At 43.9% G+C, this 19,573-nt stretch overlaps 1 long non-coding RNA gene across 1 annotated transcript; it reads left to right on the plus strand.

Moving 5' to 3' along the window:
- Window positions 1–15,640: 15,640 nt before the first annotated feature.
- Window positions 15,641–17,956, plus strand: LOC134485597 (uncharacterized). Its single transcript, XR_015673983.1, has 3 exons — window positions 15,641–15,741; window positions 16,573–16,716; window positions 17,560–17,956. It is a non-coding gene; the product is annotated as an uncharacterized LOC134485597 (long non-coding RNA).
- The last annotated feature ends 1,617 nt before the right edge of the window (window positions 17,957–19,573 follow it).

Here is a 19,573-nt window from a genome sequence, read left to right on the forward strand (position 1 = left end):
ATCTACACACATGTCCAGTTTAAACGGGAGAGCTGAAAACAGGATGCACGGATTGCCACAAGGTCAGTGTCTTGTTTATAACTTACGTGTGGTTTGGGGGAAAGCTTGGTAAAGAACTTGGAACTGACAGACACGGTGACGCACACTTGCTACCTCAGGTACCTAGGGGACTACAGTTAGAAGATAGGAAAATCAATGCCACGCTCAGCAACTTAGTGCGATTCTGCATCGAGATGAAGTTTACTACACGGGCTGTGGGTGCAACTCTGTGGCGAGCACATGCCTAGCATGTGTGAGGCCTTGGCCTCCATCTCCGCCTCTACCCTTTTAAGTCAATGACGCAGTATTCCATTGTTTGAACATGGCACATTTTACGTACCAGCTCATGTGTTAGTTAAGAGACAATGGTCTCTGCCTTCTAGCTAACCTGTCTAATGCTGCTGCTATGAACATTAGTTCACAGCTATCCCTCTTTGGATCTTTTGGTTCTATTCCTGGAAATGCGATGTCTGGAGCCTAATGTAGTTCTATGTTTAACTTGTTGAGGACGCATCATACTGTCAGCATAAGGTGGGTGAGGGTGTGTTTATTATCTATTTTTATTTATGTGTGTGGGTATGTGTGTGAGTGTGCACACACTGCTGGAGGTATCCTTGGAGGACAGAGACATTGGATCCCCTGGAGCTGGCTTTACTTGGTATTGCGGACTGTGTTAGTGTGTTGGTTTGAACGAGAACGCCCTCCACAGGCTCATAGATTAGAATACTTGGTCACCAGAGAGAGTGGCACTATCTGAACGGTTTAGGAGGTGTGGCCTTGTTGGAGGAAGTGTGTTACTGGAAGTGCTCTTGGAGTTTTCAATAAGCCCATTCCAAGTCCAGACTCTCTCTCTTCCTGCTGCCTGCAGATCCAGTTGTAGACCTCTCAGTTACTTTCTCTAGTACCATGTAAGTCTGACTGCTGACATGGTCCCGCCATGATGACAAAGAACCAAACCTCAAACTGTAAGCAAGTCACAATTAAATGCTTTCTTCTATAAGAATCTGCATGGTCGTGGGGTCTTTTCACAGCGATAGAACACTGACAAGTATAGCTGGGAACTGAACTCAGGACCTCAGAAACAAGAGGAAGTGCTCTTAACCTCTGAGCCATCTTTCCAGCCGAGAGCAGTTCTGTTATAATGTCTTTGTTCCACTAGAATGGGACATTCATAAGAAGATGCCACATCTGTCTTTCCTGTCCCTAAATCCCCAGCATGTAAAACAATATTGGGCACCAAATAAAGACTCAAAAAGTTCTTAGGTGAAGGAATAAAATAGGTATTTGAGCATTGTTAATGTTCCTTCAATTTTACACTTTGTTTTCCTTAAATAGATTCTTAATTCCTGGAGGTCAGACAAGGTCCCATTCACCTGTGTAAACCCAGTACTTGGCACATTCAAAGTACTCAGTTCTTGCACTGAAGAAACTCCTCCTCCTTTGTAGTTTGCTTCCTTGGACTGAGATTGGTGCTAACAATGTTCCGTAGGAGAGACAAAGGACTCTGGGTATTTAGTAATCAAAAGAAAATGCTCATGAAACCCACAGGACAGTTATAATCCCTCCTGGGCCTGTTTCTCTCTTTTCCTGTTGGTTTTGGGTGTCTAGAATTTTCTAGAAGCAACACTGAAAGAAGGATATCCCGCTAGAAAAATCTTTTAAATTAATTATATCATCTGCCTCTGGGAGTTGAAATATGCTGTCTGGGTCTGAGTGAAAAAGAATTGAATTTGTACCTTGGGTTCAGATAAATTATAACTTCTAATTTCTCATGTCTACTTAAAATTTCGAATCAGTAGTCCTTGGGTTAATGAGATTATGATTATATATTGTGATTGTATTGACCTCATAATAATGTTTCCCATCCTAGCTAATACATGATAAATTATATACACATTACCTATTGATTAAGTGCAGTAGTAATTGGCTGCTGGATGAAGATGGAGAACAGATAAAACATGCCCAATGGTACCCAGCACAATTTCCAAGACTTTTCTATTAGTTTCCTTTAACAATCTGGAAAACATTCTTTTGAAATATTACTTCGGCTAGCAAGGTTTGAGGCAAGATGAATAAGAAGAATCTCCTAGAATCCAAACATAGGCAAGGACCAAAAGCCTGCCAGACCACATACAGATTGACACCTGTCATTCACTTTTCTAACAACTCGCCATCCTCCCTTACTGAGGACCACCGGCCTCTACCCAACTCCCACAGCTACATTCAGCTACCATGCAATCTCCAAACAGGCAGCCTTTCTTCTTCAATGTTTGATTATGGAGCCCAATCTCCCTTAAATTCTACATTTAGAAACTTTCAAAGACTTAGTCACTCCCACGACTATGCCTTACATGATAACCATCCCTCTATAGCAACAACTTGTGCAGGGACTTTCCTCAGTTAAGAAATCCTATCTGATGCTTGGGTGTGACAAGGCTGTGTGAGAGTTCTGCCTATCAAAAGGAAATGCTGGTTTCGGAAATTTCGCAAGCAGATCAACAGAAAGAATAGAGAATTGTGGGAAACTCCAGACCGGCCTTCAAGTCACACCCCCGATCACCAAATTCTCAGCTTACAATGTAATTTTTTTCTTTAAAAATAGCTTGCAGTTTTTCTCAGCCATGTGATATTCTTATTACCTCATGGAGTAGAGCGTGTAAATAAAAATGAGAAAGGGGTGAGCCAACACAATCAACGTAGAGGGGTGTGGCAGAGTAGGCGACATGCGTAAAGAAGAGTCAAAGGGAGAAAAGGAAGCTAACTAAGGAGGAACATGGACTGACCTCCCTTCTCAACAGACCATGATGATTGTACCCCAACCCACCCCTATCTTTTCACACTACTGCTGGGTACCAGTTGTCCTGGAGCAAAGTTTAATGTGAAAATCAGGAAAAGTGGCCAGGCTCTCCTCTGCAGGCTGGGCTGCTCCATGTGCCAGGATCCAAATAGTTCTGTCTCAAGACTGGGACAGAAACAGCTCCTGGGATGTCATGAAGGAATTGATAAAACCATTCTCATGTTCTGGCAGACATGTAGGCCCCAGAATGAAATGTGAAGAACATCAGAATGCTTGGGATATCCAGGATGCCTAATTCATACATGTTGAGGGGATGTATAACCAGAGAAGTAAGCAGATGATAGATAGATAGATAGATAGATAGATAGATAGATAGATAGATAGATAGATAGATAGATAGATAGATAGATAGATGGATGGATGGATGGATGGATGGATGGATGGATGGATGGATGGATGGATGGACGGACAGATAGATGGACGGACGGATAGATGGACGGACGGACGAACCTACTCACCTGCATCTAGTCTAGGAGCTTCCTGGTCACTAACCTCACTTATACTCCAGTACCCTAACTGTCCAAAAATTAATGGAGGGAAGACTGAAGAGATGGTACTTCACTTCTTTGTTCTTGAGTCCTGTCACTGATAGTTGAACAGACTCCCACTGAGTAAGAAGCTCTTTACTGGTCATAGAGAGTGAATGATTTTATCTTCCTTTTCACGGGTATTTGAATTTAGTGGGGTGGGACAGAACAAGGCAAGATTCTCAGTGGCTGGCTCCCATAACGGTGCTATTGGGGTCACTGCCATGAGAAGAGACTTCTTTCCATCTGGTGGAAACTACAGTCATTCAATCTGACTGTACAGCCAGTCTAGTACCAGGATAAGATATTATAGGCAGGAAAGGGAGGGAGGCCTGGATCTTTGGGGACTGTTATCATGTCACTACATCCTTGAGAAAATCCCTGTCTGGATTTGTTGTTGGGATCCTTGCTAGTAAAGTAGATGGGTGGAAGAGTAGAAACAGTTCGAGAGAATCAGAGGATCTGTTGAAGTATTTTTCTTGTCCTGGGATTTTGTTTTGCTATGTTTTGTGAGATAAGATTCTCTTATATCCTATCTTGGCCCTGGACTTGCTAAGTAATCCAACTTCTGATATCCCTGCCTCCATATACCCAGTCCTGAGACTATAGGCATATACCACCATACCTAGTTTATGCACCATTAGAAATCAAACCCATGACTTCAGGTCAAATCCATGCTAGGCAAGCACTCTATTAACTGAACTACACCCCATATCCCCAAAGTCTATTATGTTTTCTGGACTTGAAAACAAAGTTGATAACATCCACTTCAGAGAGAAAACAGATGCCCGTGGCTATGAGTAACTCCGTTCTTCTGGATTAAGTCACAATCCTTTCCCCATCTGCTCTTCTTCTATGACTCTTTGAGTGTGCCCCAGCTCTTCTCTGCACATTCAGTGACTGGTTTATTTTCACAGTTCTGCGTCCTGAGCAGGCAGGGTGGGACACATTTTGCTGGGTAAAGTCCTGTCTCACTACAGAGAACAATTCCTTCTAGACAGACACAAGTACTGGGATGCTTCCTGTCTCCCCGCCCACTGCCCCCCCCAGCCTGAGAAACAATTACCAGTCCCTCATGCCAGTGGTTAGCATGGAAGCCTCTTGCTGCCTGCTCCATGAGCCAATATTTTTTGCTTGCTTCAAGCTGCCTTGTAGGATTTGTTATTGAATTTGCTGTGATCTCAGCACTATGTGCTGCCAACAAATACAAGACAGGGATAAATATTTCACTGGCATAAAGTTGGCTCGTAGCTTAGTCTACGTCATTAAGTTTCAACCAGAGCTTTTTATTACGACTGTCTAGTTCCCAAAGGTAGCTAATTTGCCAAGTTGAAGAACTGACCCACTTATCTTCAGGAGTTAAGAAGACATAATTCTTGGAGACACCCTTGAGTACCCAAGTGGGCTGTGTCCAAGAATAACCTTGATTTCAAAGAAGCCCAGGAGTGTGGCCGGTCTGCCTGCGGATTTCTTCTGCATTTCAGACTTTTCTTGCCCAATCACCAAAATAAGACAAACGCTGTTTGTGTCTTCTATGCTGTCATAGATCGTGAAATTGTAGTGTTAAATGATATAAAGCAACAGAATAGTAAAATGTGATTTTATAGCGACTAGCCAGGAGTGAAAAGCAGAATGTTGGAAACCCTATGACACAGACTGGAGCCAAGGTGTTAAGCAAGGGTTTAGGTAATCTATGTTCAAAAACTACCAGGAGGGACACACTTTTGGACTCCTTGTCCCATTTACCGTCTTCCTCTATTGAAATTACTCAAGTATAACTTATGCATGAATAGAATTTCCAATTATAAGGTGAATTAGAGTAAAGGAGAGGCAAGGCCATTTACACATTTGGAGATTAGCTGGAAGAACCCACAGAGTTTGTCGTAGAACTGTGTTCTAACCTAAATAGTATAGATTAAAGTTAATCATGGTTAGTTTTTATGTTAAAAAAAATCCAAGTTTCAGAAAATCCTTAAATCCAAGTTGCAAGCAGACCCTTTAAAGTCTTATTGTGTTATCTTTGCACTCCAACCGCCAGTATCAGTAAAGGAAGATCCCTCCTGTCCTGACTAAAAGGACAAAGTATTGATGATATAAAGTAAATTATAATTCTAGCAATTAAAACCCTTCCCAGAGCAGATTGAAGGTTGAATTGTTAACTACTCACAAATTAATTGGGTCATCTTTTATTGACTGAGATCTATAAGTACTGTAGGACGATGTCATACAGGTGGAGGCAGGTACAAGATAGAACAAGGTCTGTCATTGGATGAGAAGGAAGGATGAGCAGGAAAAAAGTTTTAGAGAGAGGAGGAGACTGGAACCAGAGAAAAAAGAGAGGGGCAGCCAAGAGAACATGGAGGCGGATGTTAAGGTTCCTCTCTGCACATTTACAGGTCGTTATGAATTCTTAAGGGATAGATGTGTACAGGGTTTTGCATGTCCAGGAGGGCAATTATATCTTATCAACTGGATCAGAAGTTAGTGTGTTGTGTATTCTTTCATGTGGCGATTTAAGTTCAAGAAAGTATGGGGTGGCTGGAGTCACTGGGCCGCCACAGAATTGGGATGTATATTTCTGGCATGGTGGCAACCTGCCTTGGGAACTAGATGGGTAGAGAAGCCATCGGCAGTGGCAGATATGGGACATGAGCAAAGCAGGTGAGAGGCTTTGCTGACTGAGATGAAGATGTCTACCAGGTACCTTGGGGCACTACAGTGCCAGATCTTGTGCAAGGTAAAATACAGCATTTTTTTTTTTAGAATTTTACAGCAACAAAGTACCACCTTGATCATTTTACTAATGAAATTGGCTCTTGGTCTAAGTTTGCCAGTGACAAACAAGGACCAGGACTCAGGAAAGACATGTGTACAAGATAGAGCAGTTTGTTCATTGACTAAGTGAAGGGAGTTAACTTGTCCACCTCCAGGTAAATAGCTCTGTCTTTTTTTATCCCACTGAGGACAGTCTAGCAAGGCGAAGGCAGCTCAGATGGGAGGAGGGAAAAGGTTCATTCTTTCATTTTTACAGGCTAAAACTGGAGGCTTCAATAGAATCAGATGAAGGTTCTCAACTGCTTTAGTCACTAGAGTTTCCCTGCTTCTAACTAGAGCCTGCACAGACACTCACACACCTCAGTCACAAGTCTATGGTCACGATCCATGGAAATGTGTTGCTATCTCATTAAATTTCTTAACATATACACAGAAGAAGTCAACCAGAAAAGATCAGATCTATTGGACCTCAAAAGAACATAACAGTCACTGTGATTTGCCTTAAGAACTGGAGAGAGCCTCTCTGGAGGGACATTCATATAGGAGTGCTGCCTTAATTTAATGGGAGAATCCACTAAATAGGCATATCTTGCTCCTCTGAGCCAAATAGGAAGACCAACATCTTCCTTTAGACAGGCTGACCTGGGGAAAACGGAACTTTGTTTCTAAGCTTGAAGATGTTGGGCTTTAAGTGTCTTGTCTTAGTAACGGTCCTATTGCTGCAAATGAGTCACCATGACCAAGATAGCCTATAGAAGAAGCATTTGACTTGGGACTTGTTTACAATTTCAGAGGGTGATTCCATTTCCAACATGGCAGAGACAGAGAGAAACTGGGACTGCCATGGGCTTTGGAAACTTCAAAGCCCACTCCCAGTGGCACACCTCCTCCGGTAAGGTTATACTTCCTAATCCTTCCCAAAGGACTTATTAAATGGCTCCTCATTTCTCCTGTTCCTTCCAGTTTTGCTGACTACAACACACTTCTTCATAGGTTGGTTCACCCTGTTTGCAGCTCTCCTAGGCACCTAACCCAAGGCTCTGGCATCTCAACCATCTTGAGGGTTCCATTGCAAGTCAGGCTTCACTTTCACAGCTTCCAGCAATGGCTTTTCCAGGACTCCATGCAGGGACTCCTTTGCCACACCCCTGCGCTTAGCAGCAGAGGAAGTTTCCACAAACCCTTGCACGTGTATCTTTCCTGATAAAGCCAGGTGATGTCTTTTGTTGAATGAGCTTTGCTTTTCACAAGTTGGAAGCTTAGCTGGGAAGGGTCTTACCCTGAGGGCACACCTCTCTTTGTTCTATTTAAGGGAACTAAATTCCTCAAATTCTTATTTAAGGAATAAGAAAATTCCTTAAATTCTCATCTCTTTGAGCAAAGACTTGGCTCTAACATTACTTTCTCTGAGGTTCTTTTTCTCCTCAAATTGTACACTGTATTTCTTTATGGCCCACTTGCTCCTTTTCTTTGTAGGTCTGCAAAAGAATGACCATTAATAACCACATGACACAGTCAGTACTAGATTGTCTTAAAATCTCCTCTGTCATCGACATTAGTCTAAAACTCTGCAACTTAACCTCTGAAAGATTATTTGGACACGGGCAGAAAACGGTCACATTCTTTGCTAAAATTATCACATGAATTCCCTTTGCCCCAGCTGTCCTGTTCTTCCCTTAGAAACCTCCTGAGCTGGGCCTCTATAGTTCACTTTGATCTCAGCACTAAAGTCTCCCATACTCCTAGTAGGATGGCCCATTGAGCCCCATTTACATCATTCAACCATGTTCCTAATCCAAGTCCCCATTCTGCCAACAAGCAGCATTTTCAGGTCTGTCACAACAGTAGCCAGATATCAACTTCTTAGTTACTATTGCATAATTATGAAGAGATACCATGACTAAGGCATCCTATAGAAGTAGTGTTTAATGGGCACTTGCTTGCAGTTTTAGAGGGCTGCTAGTCCTTGATCATCATGGTGGAGAGCACAGCAGCAGGCAGGCAGGAATGGCGCTGAGACAGTAGCTGAGAGCTTCTATCATCACTCAGGTGATGAAGGTTGGTGATTATGAACAGCCTTCATTACCTAAGCGGTGCAAAGAGGCACATTTCAAAATCAAAGAAGAATTAGCTGAGCACGAAGATGAAACAGACTGTGATGGTTTGAATGAGAACGACCCACAGAAGCTCAGCATTTGAATGTTGGTTTCCCATTTGGCAGATGGTTTGAGAAGATTAGGAGGTGTGGTCTGGATGGTCTTAATGGAGGAGGTGACTACTCTTGAGGGTCCCATTGAGGTCCCATTGATGTGAAAGCAGCATTCTGGAGGGGAAGGTATCTAGAGTCATGGAGGTTTGTGGGCCCTCAGCTCGCAGCTAGTAAAATGGCAAGTGGGACAAAAGACAGAGAAGAAAAGGAAAACAGTTTAAAGAGATGTTCTAGGCCAAAGGGTAAACAACAACTTCATGGGAGGGGGGCAGGAAATAACTATAGGTCTGAGGGACATTCAAGTGAAGCAATTTAGTAATTTCTTTCAGAGTCTCAAATAGCTGGCCTCAAATTTGCTATGTAACCAAGGATGAATTTGAACTTAGTTCTCCTGTTTTTATCTCCGGAGAACTTGGATTACAGGCCTGTGCCTACATACCCAGTTCAGGAGGTGCTAGCGATTGAACTCAGGACTTCATGCCTACTAGGCAAGTACTCTACCAATGAGCTATACTCTTAGCCCTCTGGCTATAATTTTACTCCTTTTTAAAAGAGTTTGAACTGTTAAGTAGGACAAACATCTGTCTGCTCTTAGAGATTTTAAGTTACAATGGCATAAGAACAACAGAAGTTGTCTTTAATAAAATGAAAATCTATAATCTGTTTATTTTAATAATGAATAATATTAATAAAATAAATTAAAAAATAAACAGAGGAGGAATAAGCAATCCAAGGGTGATGCAGTTTGCCCTATGGCAATGGCTCCCTACAATGCTCAAGTGCCCAACAGGGTGCCACAGGAACTGCTAAACATTGAAGACATTTGAAGAAAACACTGTGATACTTGACATTTGCCAGATGTTGAAAGGACTATGGCTTCAGGCAACTTGGAGTTTAAGCTTTAGATTCTCATGATCTTCTTTCTCACAGTTCTTCATGCATTCGCAAAGCTCAGTTCAATGGATAACCTGAGAGCAAGTGCCTTCCAGGGTGAACTAGTGGTCTCAGAAGTTGTTCAGTTCTCAACGGACACACACCCCCCACTCATAAGTGATGCGGTTATTAAAGAATGGACATCAGTAATTTTACTTTCAATTTATTTGTATTCCTTTTCCAATAGTTTTGAAGTGATTAGAATATTTCTTTAAAAACACATTTGAACACAACTACTTAAGAAACATAGTTTTTATGCATTGCTTTTGGCCTGAAGACAATGTGAAAATGTTTCATTATGAATATTTACTGTGCTGTGCAAGAGAAACATCTGAGAACTTCTGCCTCTGGGCACTGGCACCAGAAACCAATTTTTTTTTTTTTGATCTTGCTGCCCGGCTTCACTAGAGGACAGCTCTCTTGCAACCCTTCCCTGTTTTTATGAAAAGAGACAGGGAACAGGGCACTCTCCCGTTTACAGATACAACCTAGAAGACGGACTCGTCGCATCTGTTCACAATCCATTGGCCAGATGGCCATGCATCACTGCAAGGGGGCCATGGGAGTTCACACTGTGTCCTCAATGGCCACATGCCCAGAAAATTCTTGGGGGAATTGTTAAAGTGCACAAAGTGGGATAGTGAATAGAGGGTCAACTTGTAGCCCTACTGCAGGCCATATGCGAAGACCAACAATAGCTCTCATTGCTTACTTGCATTTGGTATTGTGGGCAAGGATACAGTGAGCCCTACCTGAACACCAGCAGGCTCTCAGAGCAACAGTGGTTCTAGTTCAGTGGGTCCAGTGGGAAGCAGCAACCTTGGCAAGCCCAACAAGAAGGGCATGTAGGATGCAGTTCATGGGCTTGGGTACCACATTACAATGGAGCATGAAGGCTTTTGTTTTTGCTTTGTTTCTTGCCTTTCCATGGTTGTTGATAGTTTCCAGCCTACAGAAGTTGAAAATAGTAATTTACCCTGGAGCATAGCCTTTTGTTCCGGTTAAATGCTATTCTCAATTGCAAAAGAACAAAATAATGGATTAATAGATTGTCTCTCTTCAACTTGGCCAAGGCTTATTTATTTATACTTTATTGACGTGTCTACTTAACCACTTGTTTATATGCCAATCTTTTTAAATGTAAAGATTCGAAAATTGTTGAAAAATACCGAGTGAATTAAGGTACCTGTCTTAGGGTTTCTATGGCTGTGAAGAGACACCAAGGCCATGCAATATTGAAATTAATCCTAGCTTTACCTCCCAGATCCATGCTCCCAGAAATAAGATTTAGGCTAAAAATATATTTATGAATACCCTGGCCATATAGCTAGGCTCTTCTCTGACTAGATCCTAACTTAAGATAACCCATCTATTTTAACTTGCTTTCTGCCATGTGGCTGATTACCTGTGCTCGGGTACTCTGCTATCTCAAGTCCATGTCCTCACATCTTTTTTTGAGAATCTTCTGCCTGGCTCTATCCCAGAATTCATTCTCTCTCCTGGATGTCCCACCTCTACTTCCTATCTAAGCCATAGGCCGTAGGCTTTCTAGTTGACAGGTGAAACATCCATTCAACACACAAGCTATTCTCTTTACAATGTAGCTCTTATAAAGGAAAACATTAAATTCAGACTGGCTTGCAGTTTCAGACGTTTAGTCCATTATCATCACGGTGGGAAGCATGGTGGTATACAGGAGACACGGTGCTGGAGAAGGAACTGAGAGTTCCACGTCTGGACTGGCAGGCAGCCAGAAGAGACATTGAGCCACTTGGCCAGGCTTGAGCTTCTGAGATCTCAAAGCCCCGTGCAGTAACACACTTCCTCCAACAAAGCCACACCTACCCCAGCAAGGCGGGTCTCCCAGTAGTGCTATTTCCTATGAACCTATTGGGACATTTTCATTCAAACTACCACAGTACCCAAAACAAAAGAGAATGATAGGAAGGTAAAGACTTTTCAGATGCAGTTCACTCTGAGAGTCAAGACTGACTAGACCCTTGACTGGCCTGTTCACCAGAAGTTGGAAACCCAAGGGGGCATCCTATCAACCAAGGAGTTTTCAACTCTGCTCTCTCAGGGTGACAGTAAGGGACTATCTCCAGAAGCTGAGAGATTAGAAATCTGTCACTAAACTTACAGAAAACACATCCTTTCCTTCAGCAAGTATCCCTTTTCGGCAAGTGGATCGTGCCACCAGACAGAAGCCCTGGTAAGGCTGAGCAGGCTCAGAACCCCGGGAATCTCAGAGGTGAGAATAGCAGGCATGGAGACAGCTTCCTTGCAAACTGCGTGATCTAGAACATGTAACCACGACACCTCACTGAGAGGACCATGACAATAGATCACATAGCATAAAAAACCCGGAGTTCTCCATGCTAGATCGGCCCTACGTGTTCAGCCAATCAGCTTCCTTCCCAGGGAACTCCTTCCCACAAAAGGTATTTAGCCCCTGGTTCACCCTGAGTCAGATGTATGCATCCGCATTCGCCATCAAATAAAACAGTTTGAACAAGTAAGGACCCTCTCCTTCATCAAGAAATGCTATAGATGGGAAAAGGGAGACTTCCCTCGAAACCAAACCTGATTTTGCTCGCAACCCAGGCTCGGCCTTCCCCTTCCTGCCTGGTGTGTAGACATCCCGAGGAGAAGCACGGATTCTCAAATCCAACAATACCCGTTTCCAACTCCCAGCGTACTCCAACAGCGTCTGGGTACACAAGAGACCAGGAACCACAACATCCATCTCAGATTCTGCTGGTTCTCACTTGGGAAAACACAGTATAGGACCCCCTCTTACAGACTGTGTGCTCTGCCTCCCCTAAGTGGATCGCCAGTGGTACTCAGGCATCCCAGCGGTGAGGGCAGACTCACAGCCTGGCACCCTTCCTTTATTGTCTGTGATGTGTGTACCTCTTACCAGTCTGGCCTCATTCCTCTGTATCATATTGTCTCTAGTGTCTTAACTTACTTGGCTGGTTTCCCAAAGAGGTGACAAGGACCAGCTGTGCCACGAGGACCACCTCTGTCCCTTACTCCTCTAGAGCAAGACATCAGGCAAGACATCTCATTGAGGCTGTACTTATAAATATTTGTTAGTAAAGAATTTAGTTGATTTCATACAGGAATTACTGTGAAGGAGAGACATTTAAAACCTGGGATTTTATTTGGCCATTGTCAGAGACCACTGGAGAGGAAGACCAAATAAAAGATAACGTGCTCCCTGGTTCCCCATCCTGCTTCCTGTCTTGAGGGCTGATCTCCATTTTTCTCCTAGAAAGGGAGCATCAGACAGACAGGTCGGCCCTTAAGAAGACTCATCTTTTCTTAACCTCCCTTAGACCTTAAAAACACATCTGTATGCTACAGGAACCTGTTGATTGTGCAGTGTGAGAGGCAGGCAGGAAGGAGCATCTGGCCCACCAGGTGTCCACTAGAAGCTTCCTTATGTTTTCTGTGGTGGTTTGAATAGGTTTGGCTTTCATAGATTCATGTGTTTTAGTGCTTGGTCTTAAAGAGAGACATTATTAGGAGGTGTGGCCTTGTTGGAGGAGGTATGGCCTTGTTGGAGGAAATGCATCGCTGCGTAGGCTGGCTGTGAAGTCTCTTTCTCTCACGCTCCACCCAGTGTGGAATCAGAGCCTACTTCTGGCTATCTGAGGAATCCAGTCCCCTTCTGCTGCCTTCGGATCAAGAAGATGCAGAACTCTTGGCTCCTCCAGCCCCATGTCTGCCTGCACGCTGCCGTGCTTCCCATCATGATGATAATGGACTAAACCTCTGAAACTGCAAGCCAACCATGATGAAACATTTTCATTTATCAGAGTTGCCCTGCTCATGCTGTCCCTGCTCAGGAATGAAACCCTTACTAAGACAGTTTCCCTATCTGAGCTCCTACCCCAGCCACCACCATACTGCATAGGGTCAGTCAGTCTCCTTTTTTCTACCAAGTGCACACAAATCAGGCAAGACAATCTCAGCTTCAAGGCATCTAATCCCTGGGAAATCCTTGCTCTTTATCCAAGTTCTTAAAAGCCAGGGAGTCAAGCCAGTTGGGGCGTGTTCCACATACCCTACCAACCCAGCATGCTACAGCACAGCCCAGTTCTCTGGATACACTGTTGATCCATTCAGCTGACCCAAGGAGTTTGTCAGATGTGCAAATCACAGTAACATATATATTTGTCTTTCTTTTTACATTTTATCCACTGAGCAAACGGCAAAGGCTTCAGGCACATGGTCCAAGGTATGTATGTGTTGGTCTCAAAACTTCAGTCTAGAATAACACATTCCTCTGGGCTCCCTAGGATCGGCCTTCAAACGCTCGCTGGCTTTGGCCTTCTTCCAAGACCACCCATCAGTGTGAGGTCGGGCTCTTCGTCTCCATTCTCCTGGTGGTTGGCGTTAGAACAGGCACACCCTCCCAGTTTGGAGGCTGAGAAACATCCTGCCAAAACTCTGCATTCTCAAAACGCTGCACTCTCAATGCACAGAGAGGAGAGCCCCGTCCTTCTGCGTTTATTTCCGAGTTCACAGCCACTCCATGTCTTGGGTAAATACAAATCAGTCCTGTTACAAGGACACTGACAGTCATGCCCCAGCTACATGAAGCCTGGTTAAAAATTCTTGCATCAGACTATATTTCAGTTGAAGTGCCCTCCCTATCCATCTCCATCAACACATTAGGACGACATATACACTTACGGCCCTCTCGATGCAAGACAAACATAAACACTTCATGGAAGCTCTCTCTAAAAATGACCAGAACTACTGTGACCTTGATAATGGCCAGGGCTCTGCTTCCTATCTGTGATGAATTAGCAGCAGCAGGTCTTGGCAGTAGCACAACGGCAGACTGGAGCGCATAGCAATGACCAAAGACTTGACCCTTGACCCTTGACCCTTGAAGTAAACTCTCTGAAATCTCCATCACAGAAGATCCATGTGGAAGGAACTTATCCTGGGCCTCCTAATCCCAGCTCCTAAGTAGCATATTTAAGTTGACCAAAGAAATTACATTCCTTACATACCTGACAGAGCTCCTAGGATCTACAGTTCTATATAATTTATTTTATTTAGCCAACAAATCCCGGGAAGTTAAGTAAGGAAGTTGATTCCCATTTTATACACTTGGAAAGTTATACTCTGGTAAAAATATTTGTCTAATGCTGCCCGGGAAAGCAAGTCCTGGACTTTACTGACCCAAAAGCCTATGCCTGCTTCTTGTGCCATAGCTGTTTGTGGCTTTTTTTGTTGCTGTTGTTTAGTTTGGTTTTTGTGAGACAGAATTTCTCTGTGTAGACCTGACTGTCCTGGAACTCACTCAGTAGACCAAGCTGGCCTCGAACTCAGAGATCCACCTACCTCTGCCTCCTGAGTGCTGGCATTAACGTCGTGGGCTACCACCACCACCCAGCTCTTTTGTGTCTTTTAACGAGGGAGGAATTCCACCACGGCACAGCTGTTTTTCATGATAACCACTGAATCGTGCCAACCCTGCAGTAAAGTGAAGGCCAGAGCGGGATCTGGCTCCTGAAATGAGCCCCCAAGTAGCTACACAATGATGTCATTGTCAAGTTCTCATCTACATGCTCAGCCTCTGGGGTGCTCACCAAAAGACGATTAGGGAACCCACTTTCTAAATCTTTTTTAAGATTTATTTTATGGATATGAGTACACTGTCACTGTCTTTGGACACACCAGAAGAGGGCATCAGATCCCATTACCGATGGTTGGGAGCCACCGTGTGGTTGCTGGGATTTGAACTCAGGACCTGTGGAAGAGCAGTCAGTGCTCTTAACCACCAAGCCATCTCTCCAGTCTGGAACCCACTTGCTTTTTTTTTTTTTTTTTTTTTTTTGGTTCTTCTTTTTCGGAGCTGGGGACCGAACCCAGGGCCTTGAGCTTCCTAGGCAAGCGCTCTACCACTGAGCTAAATCCCCAACCCAGGAACCCACTTTCTAAAATGTGTCACCATCGTCTGACAAACACATAACGGTGAGCGGTGCAGCAAGGCAGCGCAAAGTGAGGGATAAATGACACAGAACTGTGGCACTTCCCGGTGCCTGTACTAAAGCACCTTGACCAAGGCAACGTATAAGAGGAGTTTCTTTTGTCTTGTGGAATTGGAGGGTTACAGTCAATGGTGGCGAGGCCAGCATCACAGCACACAGGCAGGCATGGCGGCAAGAGCAGGAAGCTAAGCACTTACATCCTTCACCTCAAGCACAAAGCAGAGGGGCAAACCGGAAGTGGGGAGAACCATGTGATCCCACCGCCTCTCCCCCATGACGTACTTCCTCCATCAAGGCCTAGACCTCCCCAGATAGCACCACCAACTAGGGACCTAGTGTTCAAATTCCCATACCTGTGGGGGACATTTCTCATTCAAACCACTCCAGGTACTGTCCATAACCTTCATAGAAGTTAGGGAGGAGGAGGATGCGGGTCGAGCCCACACAGCAAAAGCTTTATAAAGAACAGATTTGATCCTGTTCAAATGTTCAAGAACGAGGAGGGGGGGGGGAATAATGAAGAGACTCCATACTTACGAAGAGCCCCTCCTGAAATGAAATTACTGTGGTTGGTTGATTTTTCTCAAAGTCAGTGGTAATGAGTTATTCGCTGAGCTTTGGTTTTTTCTTTTCTTTTTTCCTCCCTTCATTCCAAACAGATTCTATATTTAGGCAAAAATTATATAAACAGAAAAAAAAAAAAGTAAAAACATGTTGTCACTGAATGTATCCCCAGGCAGTACTCGGGGGACTTGCCCTGACTTCCAGTTTGTGCTCTGTCAGGGTCAGAGTTCCTTTAGGATGCAGTCGTCTACCCCCACCTGAGAGGTCGTTAGAAATCGAAGAAAGGAAAGGGTCCAGATAGAGGCTCTACCGAGAGCAAACCAGAACCCGTCATCTTCCCATTGAGTTTGACCTGTAGATGACAAAGTTCTCCATGTGCCACTTCTAGCCGTGCTCTCAGTGAAGAGCTGGGCCAGGACAAAGAGACATAGTCTGACATCCAACCTGAGTATGTTGGCGTTCAGGTCCCCAAATGACACTCTGCAAAGGGCTGGCTGTGACTACCAGAACTCAGTGTGGTGGATGTGTGTCAGCTCCAGATGGGTGCAGATGCTCGTGTGTCTGCCCTCCCCCGCCCCAACACAGTGAGTTTTAGCACAGCTAGATGGAAACACACACTAACAATGAGATGCTTTTTGCAAATTGCAACATTAGCTGACCGGACATCAGGTTCAAGGAAACAGCTTCCCCTCTGACTGTGATAAGGAACATCGGTTTAGGAAGACTCCATCTGCACAGGCGATCCAGAAAACCATGCTGCCAACTCGTCTTACTAAGCCATTGCTCCGCTGGCTGATGGTTAGTGCTAAGTTCTAAGTTCCGGAGCCCAAACGAAGGGAGGAGAAGAGAAGGAAACCTGTGAGTGGGTGCAGGGGGGAGTGGGAGGAACAAGTTAGTCCAAGAGAGATCAGACATCCTGACTCACTCCCAAGTAAAACCCAGGCATGGTTTTATAATTTATATATGTGTATATGTGTATATATAAATATATAATATACATAATTTATCACATTTTTAAAAGTTTCCTTTCAGCAGTATGTTGCTTTGGAATATTTAGCCTCAGAGCAATAACAACCCCAGCTAAATTCCTAAAATACTCATTCCCTTCCTGGACAATCATGTCCTAACTTGGCCTGCCACCGCCCCTAGCTTCTTCCCTTTTCTGATCGTTCCCACACAGTGAAACCAAATTAATCTTCCCAAATATAACATGACACAACAATATTTATAAAGGATCTGTTCATGTTACCCCTGACACAGAGCGAACACAGGGGACTAACGTGTCATCCAGTGGTATACAACAGCTTGGCCACACGGACTCTTCAGTCTGGTTTCCCACAAGGCCCTTGCCCTCACCTTCTGCTGCTGTGGGGTCAGCTTTACTCCTCTCAGTCTTTTTAAAACCAAGTCATCCTCAGTATCAGCATCCAGTTTGGCTCCCTCAGGCAGAGGTATTATATTACCTTTTCCTGGGGAACCACCAAGTCAGCCATAGCTTCACATTCTTTACCACTGTTCTGGTTGGGTTTCGTCAACACGACACAAGCTAGTTATGTGGGAAGGTGAATCTCAATTGAGGAATTACCTCTGTCTGTAGACATGCTTCTTTTTTATTTGCTTGTTTGTTTGTTTTGAGACCAGGTTTATCTGTAGACAAGCCCTGGCTGTCCTGGAACTGGAGTCATAGACCAGGCTGGTTTTGAACCGACAGAGAACCACCAGTCTCTACTTCCCAAGTGCTGGGATCAAAGGCTTGTACCATCATGCTTGGCTCAAGGCATTTGCTTGATTAATGATTGATGTAGGAGAGCCCAGCCCAGTATAAGGACTGTCACCCTGTACAGATGGCCCTGGGGTATATAAGAAAGCAAAGTGAGCTAGACGCAAGGAGTAAGCAAGTAAGCAGCATCCTTCTGTGCGTTTTGCTTCAGTTCCTGCCTTCAGGTTCCTGCCCCTGCCTGAGTTCTTGCTCTGACTTCCCTCAGTGATGGACTATTACCTGGAAGTGTAAGCTGAAATAAACCCTTTCCTCTCCGAATTGCTTATAGTCGTGGTTTATGATTTTATCACAGAAGTGGAATCCAAGACAACTACTGTCAGTGCTTCCTCAAAAGTTCCCCCACAACAGAGGTGAAACTATCTAGACTATCTCTTACTATATATGACATGTAAGTTTTTATTTGATTGTTTTTAGTTTACCAAGCCCAAGTTTTCCATCCTGGGCAGGAACACCTCTGGCAGACAGAGCCTTGCTGTCAGACCGCTTCTCATTCTTTTCTTTGACAGATTATTTACTACTCAGGATGTTTTCAATGAATGTCTTTAGGGAAAGCAATCAAAAAGGTGCCCTATTTTCCAATTCATTGTTTGTAATCTGTGTATAAATCTCCTTATGTGTGCCTGCAGAGGACCCCTGCAAATGATACAGAAACAAGTTGAAATCTTTTCACAATTTCAAAGTGAAAGGCATACATGAGCATTAACAGCACTTCTGAAAAGAAAAAAAATGAACATATATGTGTAGTATGTGATATATAGATAGATAGATAGAGATATAGATAGATATTCATTTCTAGTCTAGCTAAATTTAATTGGCCATCAAATTACTAAACTAATTTAAAAATCACAACTGCTTGCAGTTATGGAACTCGGGGAAAAAATACGAGTAAAAGAGCAAACTGTGAAAAGAAAGCACCTAACAAAACCAAAACAAAATGATTGAGAAGAGAAAAAGAACCAGAGAAGAGGGAGGAATCACTTCTTTTGCAAAAGCTCAAAAAAGCATCATCAAAACACACTTTTCAAGGCATTCTGCTAAATGCTACCAGCCTACAAGAGCACGAAAGACAACATGAGCTGGAGGATGGGAGGGAAGGTGACAGAGGCCAGTGTTCTCTGTGGCAGACCTCTACAAAGCTGCTCTGTAACTGGGTTTTATTGGTCAGTTTTACAAGCCTCACCGGGCAAGGGCCTGACTAAGAATTCTCTCTCCGTCTTTCTCCATTTTGCTCAAAAACTCTCTGCCTCAGCCACTGTAACCTTTGCTGGGGTATATAGATCCACTTGGGCTTTTCTGTGAAATGCAGACACCTATTTTATTCCTCAGTAAAATGGATTTCTTTCCTTTGGTTCTTATTCTGAGAAACCAGCCTTTTTCATGAAGATAAGTTCCTTGAAAGGGGAGAGGATGCATTTTACTGCCAAAGCCTCCCAGGACCTTGCAGGGAGCATCCTCTTGGGGACACAGGAAAGTTCTGTCCCATCTTTGATTCACTTTCCTTCAGATGGCACCCACAATGGCAGCTGTGGCTGGGCTGATTCAGAAAAGCCTCCTGTGGGCCCTGCATTCTGCACTTCCGCTTTCTAGACCCTTATGTTCCCTTCAGCTGGCCAAGTAAACCAGAGACCAAACACAAAGAATGATGAAGGGGGACCAAACGGAATGGTTCCTTATTTTTATATTCATTTTTGCTGTTTCACTATGGAACTGTGGTGACATAGCTTGGCTAAAATACATCCGGTGCCATCCCAGGCCGTGCTAGAAGTTGCAGGAAATGTGTGAGCATGCTGAGCTCTAACAGTACACTGGTAGCCAGCAGGAAAAGTTGGCCTTGTGGGTTTCCCCGAAATTCTGTCTTCTATAGTGTCTCACTTC

This window comes from Rattus norvegicus, chromosome 2, assembly GCF_021556685.1.
Source record: "Rattus norvegicus strain SHRSP/BbbUtx chromosome 2, alternate assembly SHRSP_T2T, whole genome shotgun sequence".
In the NCBI taxonomy this organism is placed as follows: Eukaryota; Metazoa; Chordata; class Mammalia; order Rodentia; family Muridae; genus Rattus; species Rattus norvegicus.